The sequence below is a fragment of the Bos grunniens genome, chromosome 10 (genome assembly GCF_055505025.1).
Source record: "Bos grunniens cultivar Pamir isolate PY7600 chromosome 10, Bosgru_T2T1.0, whole genome shotgun sequence".
Taxonomy (NCBI): Eukaryota; Metazoa; Chordata; class Mammalia; order Artiodactyla; family Bovidae; genus Bos; species Bos grunniens.
The window spans coordinates 72856450-72870127 of NC_141174.1; the positions used below are offsets into that span (position 1 = coordinate 72856450).

The 13678-nt window shown below is 42.8% G+C and overlaps 1 long non-coding RNA gene across 9 annotated transcripts in view; it reads right to left on the reverse strand.

Moving 5' to 3' along the window:
• The window catches only part of LOC147364813 (uncharacterized), a 148808-nt gene that overhangs the window by 73558 nt on the left and 61572 nt on the right, over nucleotides 1–13678 (reverse strand). The gene's annotated exons all lie outside the window — the stretch shown is intronic.

The window sequence follows — 13678 nt, forward strand, 5'->3', positions numbered from 1 at the left end:
CTTAAGCTTGCACAGCTCACTGGTAGCAAATCTCAGCTCTGAAGTTCAGTGCTGTCTTCTTTTATTCTAACTCTCATAACGTTTCCACTTGGTTTAGAAGCAGATGTGGAACTGGAAAGTAAAGCACAAAGTACCTTGATAAGACAACAAATTGGGTTATGCTACTTAGATTTGCTGTGTGAATATCTATGTCTCTCTTCATTAAGGCTAAACTGATCTCTAAAAACTCTGCTTAGCATTCTAAGATGTAAATAAGTAGAATTCTGAAGATACATATGGAGCCTCCCATATATTTATATTTCTAGTAAAAATTATCAAAATCAGCACTGTCAGCTCAGTCTCAGTTGGTCATTCACCTGGCTAAACAAGTATATAATTATTGCCAAAGTTATCTTCAGGGAAATAAGTGTATCATTTTTGCATGCCTGATTTGGTTTACCCAACAGGTACATAAATACAGATTGGATAATTTAGGGAAGTTATAAAAATGAGAGAATGTAAAACCATAGTGAAATAGAAAATAACTATTTACAAAACTCTGCAGTGGAAGCAGTCAACCTTTTCAAGTTTGTATGTGCATCAGATTCAGTTCAGTGACACAGTGGTTTAAAACATGGAAAAATAAGATTTACACACATATTCATAATCTCTTCATCAGATCTCAATACTTCCTAGTGAGTTCAGCTTCTGTCCTTCTCAACTGAATCTTTTTATAAATTTACTGATGAAAGTCTGTTCAGATTAGTATCTAGTTTTACTTATTGCTATTATTCACTTTTGCCTGATAGAGCTTTATCCATGCTATATATGCTTTTATTTTATGATTTTAAGAATCTTGCATATATCATTTAATTAAACTTCCTGAAAAATAAAAAACAAACAAACATGGGAATGAATAAGTAGGTGAGGAGTGTCATCTAGACAGGGTAAGTCCTTGGCACCTGCCCAAACACCTCCTATATACACCTACCTGCACCCAAGTTCTTGTCTCAGATTCAGCTTTCAGTGATTCAAACTAAAATGCTACTTTCATGGAGCATGTGCTCTGAAATCAGATTGCCTAGCTCAAATGCTAATCACACATGTGCTAATTTTGTGACCTAAGGCAAGTTACTTACACGCTGCCCCTGCGCCCAGTCTCAGTTTATTCAGTAGACTGTGAGGATATACATAGTATCTATTTGGGGGATACTGTCCTCTATGAGTCTCTCTTACTCCTACATACCTTGTTAAGACCCTGACAGCCCTTTGTTCCACACTTCTCATTTTGCCAAGCAAGCAGCCATGCAAGACAGAGATGACATCTTCCTCAGAGCAAAGCGTAGGCCTATTTACCACCCATTATAAAAGGTTCAGGTTTCCTAAGCTTAGGGTTCCCTTCCTATAACACCACACACTATATGCTTCTCTAGGGGATCTTCCCAGCTCAGGGATCAAATCCAGGTCTCCTACATTGCGGGCAGATTCTTTACCAGCTGAGCCACCAGGGAAGCCCCTATATGATGGCATTCCCACATAACTTCAGGGCTGGAGGAACTATGCACACACGTTGATGCTCATGCTGTGAGCTGAACTGTGAGTAATAAAGTCCTTTGTTTCTGACCCAGGAGACGTGTGTTCTGCCAGCATCCAAAAGCTTGCAAATAGAGCACAATTTCAGATCCTTTGCAGCTCCTGATACATAACAAAATTTAAAGATGAAATGAGTTTGTTCATTGAAAATGTTTAGCACTCTTCTTGGCACTTGGTAAGCACTCAGTAAATACTAGCTCTAACTACATTTGTGAACTCCTCTTTGCCATCAACATCTCAGTGACTACCACTATTCGTTTCTCATAGCAGAACCTCGCAGGGGAAGTCTTAGGACATGTTCATTTTATATGATTAGGAGAGATATTGTGAACATGAGGTGTTAGCCAAATAAACAAAGCTGAGTAGGAGCCACAGGTCTTATCACAAGGATGGTATCCATCAATATCTATCTTGCTCATTATTGTATTTCCAACATATAGCACAAGGCCTTCCAGGTGGCCCGCCTGCCAATGCAGGAGACATAAGAGGCTGGGTCAATCCCTGGGCTGGGAAGATCCCCTGGAGGAGGGCATGGCAACCCACTCCAGTATTCTTGCCTGGAGAATCCCATGGACAGAGGAGCCTGACAGGCTATAGTCCATGAGGTCACAAAGCGTCGGACACGACTGAAGCAACTTAGCACACACACACAGTACAAAGCCTGGCGTAAAGCAGAGGGTCAGCAAGTCTTTTGGGATGAATGAATGCTATTCCAGAGAGAAGTGAAGGGAGATTTTCTTTACCATCCATAAGACATCTGAGTCACTCCAGCGTTCCCATCCTCAAATTATCCCCACCAAACAGTGGGCAATCATTTTACCCACTACAAGGAGCTCCATCAAAAAATCTAAGATGAAAAGAAAATAACAAAACAAATTTTTGACCTACTTTGTTATGCACTGAAAGGCACACTTTGGCAGACAAAAAGGCTCAGTGCTATATAATTGTCATCAGTGTTTCACTTAATATTTTAATGAGCTGAACAACTGACATCTTGGCTGAATACATGTCTTTTGTCGGTCTTGTTACTAAGCAAAAAAAAAAAAAAAGTGGTATAAAAACTTGCCCTTTTAAAAAAACTCATAATTTCTTAAAACATAAATGTATCCCAATTGCCACTTGGATTTGTACAAAGATGATTCCTGTCACCCTTCCTCCTTCCTTGCAAGCCAGCTCTTCTCATATTTTCCTTCTCCTCCCTCAGAGTTGGGTTCCAGACTCCTATGCTGCTTCCTGGACTCAGAGAAGATCTTTCTGAGCCAGGACATGTCTGCCAGGACAGGCGGTGCCATTTTTAGCTATTTCTCTCCTCTCTTCTCCCTAATCCTTCCCAGAAAAAAACGTTGATACATTTATTTTAATATTCCTTCTTTCCCTTCTGCTGGCAAAGTCTTCTCTATATCAGATAATTTTCTCTCTTTGTTCCATGCAATTCTTCTTTCTTTTCTCTTTTTTCCCCCCTTTCATTTTCCTCTCTCTGGGGAGGGTGATGGACTGGGAACCCCAGGACCATCAAGAGGCAATTCTAGAAAAGCAGGGGAGACTGGTAACGTGATTCTAAATTGGGAGGGAACAACAGAAAGCTGACTATCCTTTAAGCAGTGTGGTATTTGCATTCCTTCTTTGCCAGCCTTTGAAAATAAGCATTAAAATTCTTCCCATCACATAGATGGAAAAACAAAGGACTGAAAGGTTAATTCGCCAACTAAGTCTAACAGAAGACAAATGGTAGCACCAAGATTTGGGCCCAAACAGTGACTCCAGGACCCCTGGTTATCCCTGTGCTTCTCCCGAGCCCAGATTTGAGAGACGCATGTGAGTTACCTAAACAAATGAAGGAGAAGCCAAGTTCTTCCAGGCAGAGGGCCGAGCATTATACAGAGACCTAAAGACGTGAACAAGTTTAACAAGTTTGGGGAACCACAGTGACCACAGGGAAGTAAGCAGGAAACAAAATAACTAGCAAACTTCAGAAACTCATTTATGACATAGCTGGGGAATGGCAAACACACAGAGTTCATATTCAGGAGATGATCTGCTGGAATGACAGCTCCATTTCTGGTTAGTGTGTTATTTAAACTCTCTAAGCAGCTATTTCCCCATCTCTAAAACTGGAACGACACACATTTCACAGTTTAATAGCAAAGATTTTAAAAAGATAACATAGGAAAAAGCTTGTAAACTGTGGCGTTCTATGCAAATGTCTTTCTCTCTTAGCTTCTCTCTCCCTGTAATGGAAAGTGGGTTCAGCACAGGGACTCAGAAAACAACTGTAGAGTAAAGGACATTCCAGGGGCCTGGAAAAATCTTGCAGGCAGCCTTCAGTCCAGAAGTAATTTTTTTCTAGCCTGAAGTCTGGGAGGTTTGTAAGACCCATCCTAACCCAGAGGTACAGAGAAAACGGTTTTGCCAAAGGCATTAGTCAAGCATTTTTCCACCAGAGGAAAGTTGTACCTTTGACCTTCAGCATTTTATGGATTTATGAAATATGATAAGAACATAAAAGACTAAAATGAAAAAAATACCAGACTCTATGTCTTAAAAATTGAACTTTGCAAAAATAACAAAGAATCTCCAGAATCTGTATGTACGTGTGCATGTGTGTGTGTTGGTCACTAAGTCGTGTACGATTCTTTGCGACCCCATGGACTGTAGCCTTCCAGGCTCCTCTGCCCACGGAATTCCCCAGGCAAGAATACTGGAGTGGGTTCCATGCCCTTCCAATCTGTATATTCGCTCTAATCCAATGAGCTGGTGTAGGGTGCAGGGTCAGCTTGGGACACAGACTGGGGTAAGAGCAAGGCTGATTAATAGGTGAAGAAATGGCCCGTGATGGAGGAAGATGCCAAGGCCGATGCAAGAGCCGCTTCCCCCAACCACCACTGGGTTTCAGTACATGGAATGATTTGGAGCCATTTGCAAGTTGTGTAATACTAGCTGGAAGAAAGGTCAAGCTGTCATGTTTGAGGGCCCTTCCCTATCCCCAGGCTCCACTCAAGGGCCCTCAGCAATAAACAGGCAACATCACTGCTCTCTTAGAGCTTATGTTCTGGGCCAGCTGGGTGGGGATAGAGAGTATAAATGAACTGAACAATTTCAGATAAAATGCTAAATGGCACATAGGAAGTGATTGGTAGTGTTTGCCAACTGGATGGATAGATAAATGAAGCCTAGGATCCTCTCTTCACCTTTGTACAGCAAGGCAGTAAAACCACCTGTCTTCATGGACAAAGCCATTTAAAGCAGTCATTCAAATTTAAGTCATTCAGCAAACAGTTCCTAAGTATCTAGTCTATGCCAGGCACTATGGTAGGGACACAAAGACAAAATATATCCCAGACACTCAACACCCTTTTATTGAGAAATCAGCTTCTGCTTGTTCTATCTTCTACTGAATTTGCCCATTTTCAGAACCAGCCTGCATGTACCTCCTTCCAGGAGGGACATAAAAGGCCTGATGCCTAAAGGTTTGCAGAGACTGGATGGTCCAGGCCTCCTGAGTAGGAGAAGCAGGAGGTGACGTTTTCATAAGGCAGGTGGCTCCTTGCTGGCGTTTCCCATCCCACTCAGAATCTCATGTTGAACCACTAGTGAGAATGAAGGTTAAGGATCAGGCAAGGCAGAGACCAATTCTCTCCCAAGCGTGAGTCCACATACTATTTAATTTGTAGACAAGTGATCCCACCACAGAATGTTCTGAAAGCCTAAGATGTCTAGAAACCTAGAATGTTTCAGAAGTCTAGAAGTTTGCCTTCTGTAAAGAGGAGTGGGAAATAATGACAGAGGAAGAGCATCCCTGGCTGCTATTTCCACACAGCTGAGAAGAGTCCCATGACTGTAGTATAGGTCCCCATACCACTGGCTCTCCAAGCCTACAAACATGCATAGAGACACAGGTAATTAGGATGGCTTTGGCCATCTTATTATTAATATTAAGATATGTGAGGAAACAAATCCAGCCAGTTTCTTCTCTAAATCCCATGGAACCTTTGGGGGAAAGCCTAATCTTTCTTGCCAAGATATAGAGCTTCTTCCAGGTGCTTGTTAATCCTCCTTTTTATTTTATTGTTTTTTATTGAGCTGACAAAACCATTTAATTTGTGGTCTCAAAGTTGCAACCAGAGAACACTGAATTTATGAGTTGTGTAAAGGTTTGGAAGGTGGAAAACAGCCCAGACAAGCATCTAGAAAGACGAAGGAGGAAATACAGGTGCTGAGAATGGAAAATAATCTACCCCAGAGGCAAATGAAAAACATAATACAGAACAAAAAAGAACACATGGGTCTACCTGCAACTTGCTGTGAATCTCTTTTCTTCAAAAAAAAAAAGGTGATTTAATATGTAAGAACAAATAGATGTGTCAACTGAAGTTGCCTTCAGGAAGAAAGTCAATCCATAAATCCAAGACATAAATAAACAAGCCACCATCTTAGACAATATGCTTGAAAAACTGACAAGGCAAATCTACTCTAAGTTGATAGGCTGAAGTTGGAAAAGTGGCCCTGGATTCTGCTTGCTTTCTGCTGATTTGATAAAGATTTATGATGGCGGTCCTCCCCAGCCTCCAGCCCTCCTCTCCCCACATTCATATACAGGCACTCCACTCAGAGATCAGTGTCTTTGTAGCATGTTGAGATATCACACTGAGGTGTCACACTCTGGCCTCTTTGGGTCCTAAGAGTCAGCAGGTCAGTTTTTCTAGATAGGCTTTGGTGTGACTTCTTACCCTTTCCTCACTTTAAGTGGTAGGAAACAGTTTTTTATTTGGAATTTACATGTATCATCACAGGACATGAGTGAGAACGACATGACTAATGTAAATTTTATATTCCATAATATCATTAGTATGGACTTTGATAACTCTCTTTTATTTTTGTTTTATTTCAATGATGGAGGAAGTCTGATTAGGACTCAAGCTTTCCTTCAAGGTGGAAAATTCTATCATGAACCCTAGATTCAGGACTCTGAATGGGAACCTTGGCCCTTTTTTTTTGGATACTGGGTAAGACTGATATATTCCTGGATAGATGGAAGGAGGAGGGTGGTCCCTGAACACAACCATCGCCCCTCTAGATCAGTAGCTATGTTTCATACCTTAAGTAACAGAACAAACTCAGTTGTAAAAGTCCTGTTCTAAAAATGAAGCTGAATGCTGTTCTAAAGAATGAATCCTGGAGGGGATAAAACAGACTACAAAGATGAGGGTTATCTTATCTTCAGTACTTAGTGTCTGGCATGGAGGAAATGTTCTATTAATAATATTTTGAATAACTGTAAGTACCCTTATCCTCATTGGTATATTTGTCAAGCATCTAACAAAACACTAAAAATCGAAGTGAAAGTGAAAGTCACTCAGTCATGTCCGTCTCTTTGTGACCCCACTTTATTCAAGTTTCTCAACTTCCCTCACTAATTAATATCTTGCTGATGGCAGAATGAACCTTCTGGACTGTCCTGTGCCCAGTCCTTCTCTCTTTAAAACCTGAAGGATCCCTCACCTATGAGACCTGCACTGGCCTTGGTTTGGTAGCTCAGATGGTAAAGCGTCTGTCTACGATGCGGGAGACCTGGGTTCGATGGCAACCCACTTCAGTACTCTTGCCTAGAAAATCCCATGGATGGAGGAGCCTGGTGCAGGCTACTGTCCATGGGGTTGCAAAGAGTTGGACACGACTGAGCGACTTCACTTTCACTTCACCCAGATTGCAGATGGCTGTTGCCTTGCAGCGCCCTCCCATCACAGAGATCAGAGAGCACAAGCTCTCAAGTCTTTTCTTATAAAGGTACTAATGCCATTCAGGATGGTCCCACCCCAATAATCTCATTACCTCCCAAAGGCCCCACCTACTAATACAATCAGATTGGTGGTTTAAGATTTTAGAATATGAATTTTGGGGGGACAAACATTCAATCCATAAGAGTGCCATCTGTCACTCCTGTGGCCTTGAAAAACAGACTTTGTATTTAATATTTTCATTTTTTACTTGTTTTAAGTTTGGTAAATCTTCTGAATGTAGACAAGATTAAAAATGAGTAATAAGTCTTAAGTTGTTCTTCCTCTTTTTTGCCTCTATCACTTGACACGTTTCCTGTTTCTTTGCTGGAGCATCTCCCTTTAGGTTTTAGTTTTTCTCTTTAGTTTTTAATAGCTCCATAAAGCCTCAGTCCTACCCAGCCCTACTTTGAGTTAGTTTGTCTTGTTACTTTTTGCTTTTGGTCAGTGGAGAAACTCTACAGCTTGTCAGGATGTGTCTCTGTAGGATGGGAACTAGAGAGAAAATTCTGACAAGCAGAGTATTTATTTGATAAGCTCTCTCATGTGAAGTCAAATCCTCTCTTTGACTTATCAGGACAGGTGGTAGAGAAGCTTTTTAGATCTTTTTTCTTCTAGGAAACCTTGCACATCTGGAGCAAAAGCCTCCTTTCTTATCTTTTGCCATATTGTTCAAAGCTTTTAAGGAAAAAAGAAAAAAAAAAACAACAACAACAGCAAAGAGAAAATCGGTTTTCATCTAGAGATGGCTCCTTTCGGAAGTCCTGGACTGCAGAGAGATATTTAGAAGGCAGGAGGTCACTCTTTTGAAGTCCGACAGCTGTCTCTTTATCATACTGACAATTTCTGGCTGAAAAGAACATCTGAAAAACATATTTCGCAACATGAAAGTTAAGGCAGCCCTTTACCCTGCCGTCTCCCGCTCTGGTCTCTACAGGAGTGCCTCCAAACAACCCTCCTGTTGTAGGAGTGGCAGCCACTCTTTCCATCCCATTCTGCTTCACAGCCTTTTGAAGGTCCCTTCTTATCCTCCTCTCTCTCAACCCCACTTCTGTAGCTGTTTTGAATTTTATACTTCAGAGATGAGAGGAAAGTCTAGTGTCTCAATGACAACATTCAAGTGGCATTTTGGCCCCTGCAGAAATGAATAAATCATCACATCCACTTTGAAACTGGGAACTGAGGGGGACTGTAGACCATATGAACTATAGGGACCTCACTTGGAACCCTCAGTAAGGTTCTGAGTGATGCTTTAGGAAGACATTTTACATCTTGCCATGATCCTGCCTGTAACCTTGAAAGGACATAGGGGCAACTATTTTCGCTAGTCAGAAAGCCCAGGAATGAGCTTCTCTGAGAAAAAAATAATTTATGCAATAAATATTTAAATAATAACAACAACCAATTTTATTGAAAATTTACTCTGTACCAAAAGCACTATAAAGTGTTTTTAGAAGCACTATCTCATTTAATCCTGCCACCAATCCTATAATTTCTTCATGTACAGATAAGGAAACAGAAATAAGTACAGCAAACCAGAAGGATATGTGTGTGTGTGTAGGTGTGTGTGTGTGTGTGTGTGTGTGTGTGTATGCATTGTTTGAAGTTGCCAACAAAATGGAAACGGAATGACCTGTCCATTAATAGAGAAATACGTAAGCATGTTTTTAAGTAAAAAAGTAATTTACAGTATAATAATGATTTTAAAACAACTCTCTTTTAGCCAGAGAGAAAGAAGAGAGGATCAAAAGAAATTTGGGTATGATTAAAAATGAACACACAGTAGGAGCCAGGAAGCCCAAAGCCTCTCAAAGAAAACTCTTGCCTCATTCTAGACCAGTTTCTTGGTCCTTAAGAAGCTTTCTGTATAGTATGTCTTACTGGACTGTCAAGCATAGCAACCTCTTTGGGATGCTGATGAAAGATCTAGTGAGGTGAACAGCTAGGGTGACAGAATTTATGATCCAAATCAGGACTCTCTTAAGAATAGAAGGGGTGTTATCACAACTGCTTTGGGCAACAGGCACGACCCAGGAGAATGCTGAGCAGACCAGAATGCATGGTCTCGTGCACAGGAGACCCTCCAGAGAACAAGCCCCAGATAACCCCACATACAGCTGTGACTCTGGTTCCAGGTCTGCCCTCCTTTGGCTCCAAGGCTCCATCCAGATCTAACATCCTGCTACTACATCTCGGTTTTCAAGTGTTATGTCTCTTTTCTTCTCATCCCCAACTTATTTCAGGTACCCCTGCCCCAGCAAACTCCCTGGGGTTAGTAGCTTCTACTCCTGTCTCCAAGGGGATGAGATCATTCTCCACCAAAGTCAACAGAATCAAGACCCTGTCTCACTCTCAGCCTCTGTGAATCACTATGTGACCACAGGCATCTGCATAGACTCACAGCAGGGCAAACACAACCGATGCCTGAGGAGAGAGAGACTGGCTCACAATCTCTTCTGCTTTGCTCAAGAAGACCAGACGGTCCTAAGCTCCAGGAGACTGAAGGAAAGCCAAAAAAACCCACAAAAAACCATGGCTGAGGAAATCCAGAAAGTAAAACTAACTCTATTCCACTCAAATTGTCTCCATCATTTGTCAGGAAGAAAGCCCTGGCCCTAAAATTAAAACATCCTCGTTCTAGCCTCTTTAAATGAAACAATGCAGATGGGAGATCCATCCTCTCCTTTCCTTGCTCACCTGCCACCGCCTGCCTCACATTAGTCACCAGAAGCCTTTTACGCAACATAAAATACAGCCCAGGAGAGGCCAGGCCCTTTGATTCATGAACTATATTTGTATCCATTTTATAGGGTTCTAAAGAATCCTAATTTCATGGAGCAAAAAACGTCACTTAAAATATTGTGCAGATGATTTATTAAATCCTCCTCCCTTATCTTTCCAGTGGTCGTTTCTTCTGCTTTGAGTTCCTTGGTTTAGTAGAAACACCTGCTAAACATTTTGTCCCAAACAGCAAGACGTGATAGAGGACTCTCTTACTCAGCTGTTGCGCTCAGTTGCTTCAGTCGTGTCCAACTCTTTGCGACCCTTTGGATTGTAGCCTGCCAGGCTCTTCTGTCCATGGAATTTCCCAGGCAAGAAAACTGGAGTGAGGCGCCATTTCTTTCTCCAGGGGATCTTCTCAACCCAGGGATTAAACTGACATTTGTGGCATCTCCTGCATTGGCAGATGGATTCTTTGCCACTGAGCCACCTGGGAAGTCAATTAAGCTTGTTACCCAGGTCAAATTATGTGAGTCAAATCTCGTGCCATGGGAAAGAATGGCTTCCTGTGAAAAATGCCCCACCTGGCACCTTTAAGCAGTGTTTTCCCTGAGTTCTCATCCTAGCTGAGGTGGAGGATGAGTTGCTGCTAAGTCGCTTCAGTCGTGTCTGACTCTGTGCGACCCCATAGATGGCAGCCCACCAGGCTCCCCTGTCCCTGGGATTCTCCAGGCAAGAACACTGGAGTGGGTTGCCATTTCCTTCTCCAATGCATGAAAGTGAAAAGTGAAAGTCAAGTCGCTCAGTCGTGCCAACTCTTAGTGACCATGGGCTGCAGCCCACCAGGCTCCTCCATCCATGGGATTTTTCCAGGCAAGAGTACTGGAGTGGGGTGCCATTGCCTTCTCCGGAGGATGAGTTGAGGAGACATCAAAAGGACCCCAAGAACTCTGCTATTCAACCCAGAGTCCCTTGCCTCTGTAGTTACACCCTCAGTCAAGATGGAGAGTGGATGTGGTGCAGAGGGTCAAGTTTAAGGAAAGTCACCCTGGGTGGGGATTGGGGAAGAGGGATAGAGGAAGTTAGTGGACAGGCAAAGTGAACAGTGCTGTCCCTTCTCACACACCAACCCCTGTGCTTTCTGAATAATCACTAACACAAATGACTGAGCTGTCTTCAGTATCTCTAGCTTTAACTGGGGACAGAGGAAGATTCACAGAGACATCTACAGGTCACAGTTGGAACTGGATTAAAATAAAGCATGGCATATGCTAACGTGTCAATACACCCATTTGGACGATTCCCTCAAAAACTAAGGTCAATTTACTGGGAGTTAATTGGACTAAATCAACTACGAAACAGTCATTTGTTTATCAGTATGAAAATTAATCAGTGTGAGGAGAAAAGAAGTCGACATTTGTTGAGCATTTACCATGTGATAAACCCTGATTAACTCTATATTCAGATGCCATCTGATCTCAGAACAGATCTCGGAGGTAAGAGGTATGAAATCCACTTCACAGACAAGCACAGCTCATACGTGTCAAGTAACCCACCCAAGTTCCCACAGGGAGGAAACACAGTGGAAGAGATAGGTTCAAACCTAGGTCTACACAGGGTCTGAGCCTACCCTCTCTCCACTGTCCCACTACAGCCAGAAGCTTTCAAATGTATGAACTGACCAAACACACGGCTACTGACAATCATGTGTGTATGATGAGGTTGTAACCTACTCACTCTTCTAGTAGATGGGTAAAAAGGAAAACTGGTAGTTTTAGATAAATAGATGAACTATGTGAACTTCTAACTGCTGAGTAACCAGGAGAAAAATAATTAAGGTCCGATACGCTATAAACCTTGGTCCAAAGAAACCATTTAGTCCCTGTGTTTAATGCTCCACCTTTCTAGATAAAGGTACTCAGTGATGTCTCTGTCTTCCATCCCCCTTCCTGGCTCCTCTCCAGGACAGCATCTGAATACATGAGTACACACGAGATTGGGCTGTTGTTCTTAAACTTTGCAGTTTTGTGGTAGGGGGCCGGGGCCTCGAGCTCCTCGGTCTTCTGCAGGTCCTGGTCACCGGTCTATTCACTTGCGGGTGTGCTGTTCCTCGTGCTCGTAATGCCTGCAGCTTGTCCTCGGGTTTCTCTTTCCATGTCTGCTCAGTCGCTTCAGTTACGTCTGACTCTTTGCAACTTTATGGACTGCAGCCCACCAGTCTCCTCTGTCCATGGGATTCTCCAGGCAAGAATACTAAAGTGGGTTGCCAAGCCCTCCTCCAGAGGATCTTCCTGATCCAGGGATCGAACCCATGTCTCCTGCATCTTTTGCATTATAGGTGGATTCTTTACCTGCTGAGACATCAGGGAAGCCTCTCTTTAACATAGGTTTCTCTTTAAGTTTGGCCAGATGCTGTGGTGTCCCCTAGCTCCTTAACAGCCTCACCTCCACTCTTGCTGGGATGCTTGCTTTGCTGGAGACCGTGTGGCCTTCCTACAAATCTCACTTGCACTCCAGACCAGTGCTGCCCTGAGTCTCCCCAGACATACACACAGACATATGTAGATACACATGAGCCAGGTGCCCCACTTAGCCTCTGGTGAGCTTGCCAGCCAATGCCTTCAGCAGTGTCAGCGCTTCTTCGGGATGCACAATGACCCCCGGGTACCTTCAGGGTAGGGTGGAATCTGGGTGAGAGCCCTCAGGGAATTCAGGCCCTCCCTTTATGTCCACATGAGCCATGCCACAACTTTTCCTTTGATGTGGCTGCCACCTTCTCCAACACCAACAAATAATATTCAATCAGTTCTTCAGACTTCTGCACCACTCTTAGGTTTATTCAGCAGCCCAGCCAGCTTGGGCAAATGTGGGCCTTACTATTTTTACATAAGACAAAAATGAACTTGAATATCAAGAGAGGTCTTAAAAAGGGTGTGGGGGGTGGGGAGGAGTAGAAATAGGGAGCAATCTCAAAGACAGTGATCTGTGGGCTGAAAAATGACTGGAAGGGGAGGTAGCAAGAGGGCCCACTGCATGACAGATTAACAAAAGTAGCTGGAGAGAGAGTAGGGCAGAGGTGGTTTCTACTTATGTATTAGAGTGGCTGTTCATTCTCAATTAAATTTTTATCTTTTTCTTACTACCAACAAGATAACTTCCTTCTAGGAGCCCTGTGACAGTCTGGTCACTGCAGGGCAGCTGGGCCAACACAGAAATGAGCCTTTTTCTAGGCTGCCTCACCTCCCACCAAAGTCTCCCCAACTTCCCTCACCAGTATCTCCATTCCTGCTCTGTCTACTCTCAGGACCCCAGAGGATTAGTCCACGCACAGGGCCTGCCACCTCCGGGTCCAGCTATACCCTTACCCCAACAGGTTCAACACCGCAGGTTGTATTTTATGCCTGGCAGATCTCTAACAGAGCTTTGTCTTTAATTTTAGGCTGTTTAAGCTTCCAGATGTCTAATTTCAAATATTTAAACCTTTTTTCCAACAAATCGCAAAAATACCAGATGTATAAATGTCCAGTATTAGAAAATATCTTTTTTCTCAAAATGTAACTTTAAATTTTATTAAAGTAACCAAATGTGCCTAAGTATTTCCAAATCTTTGA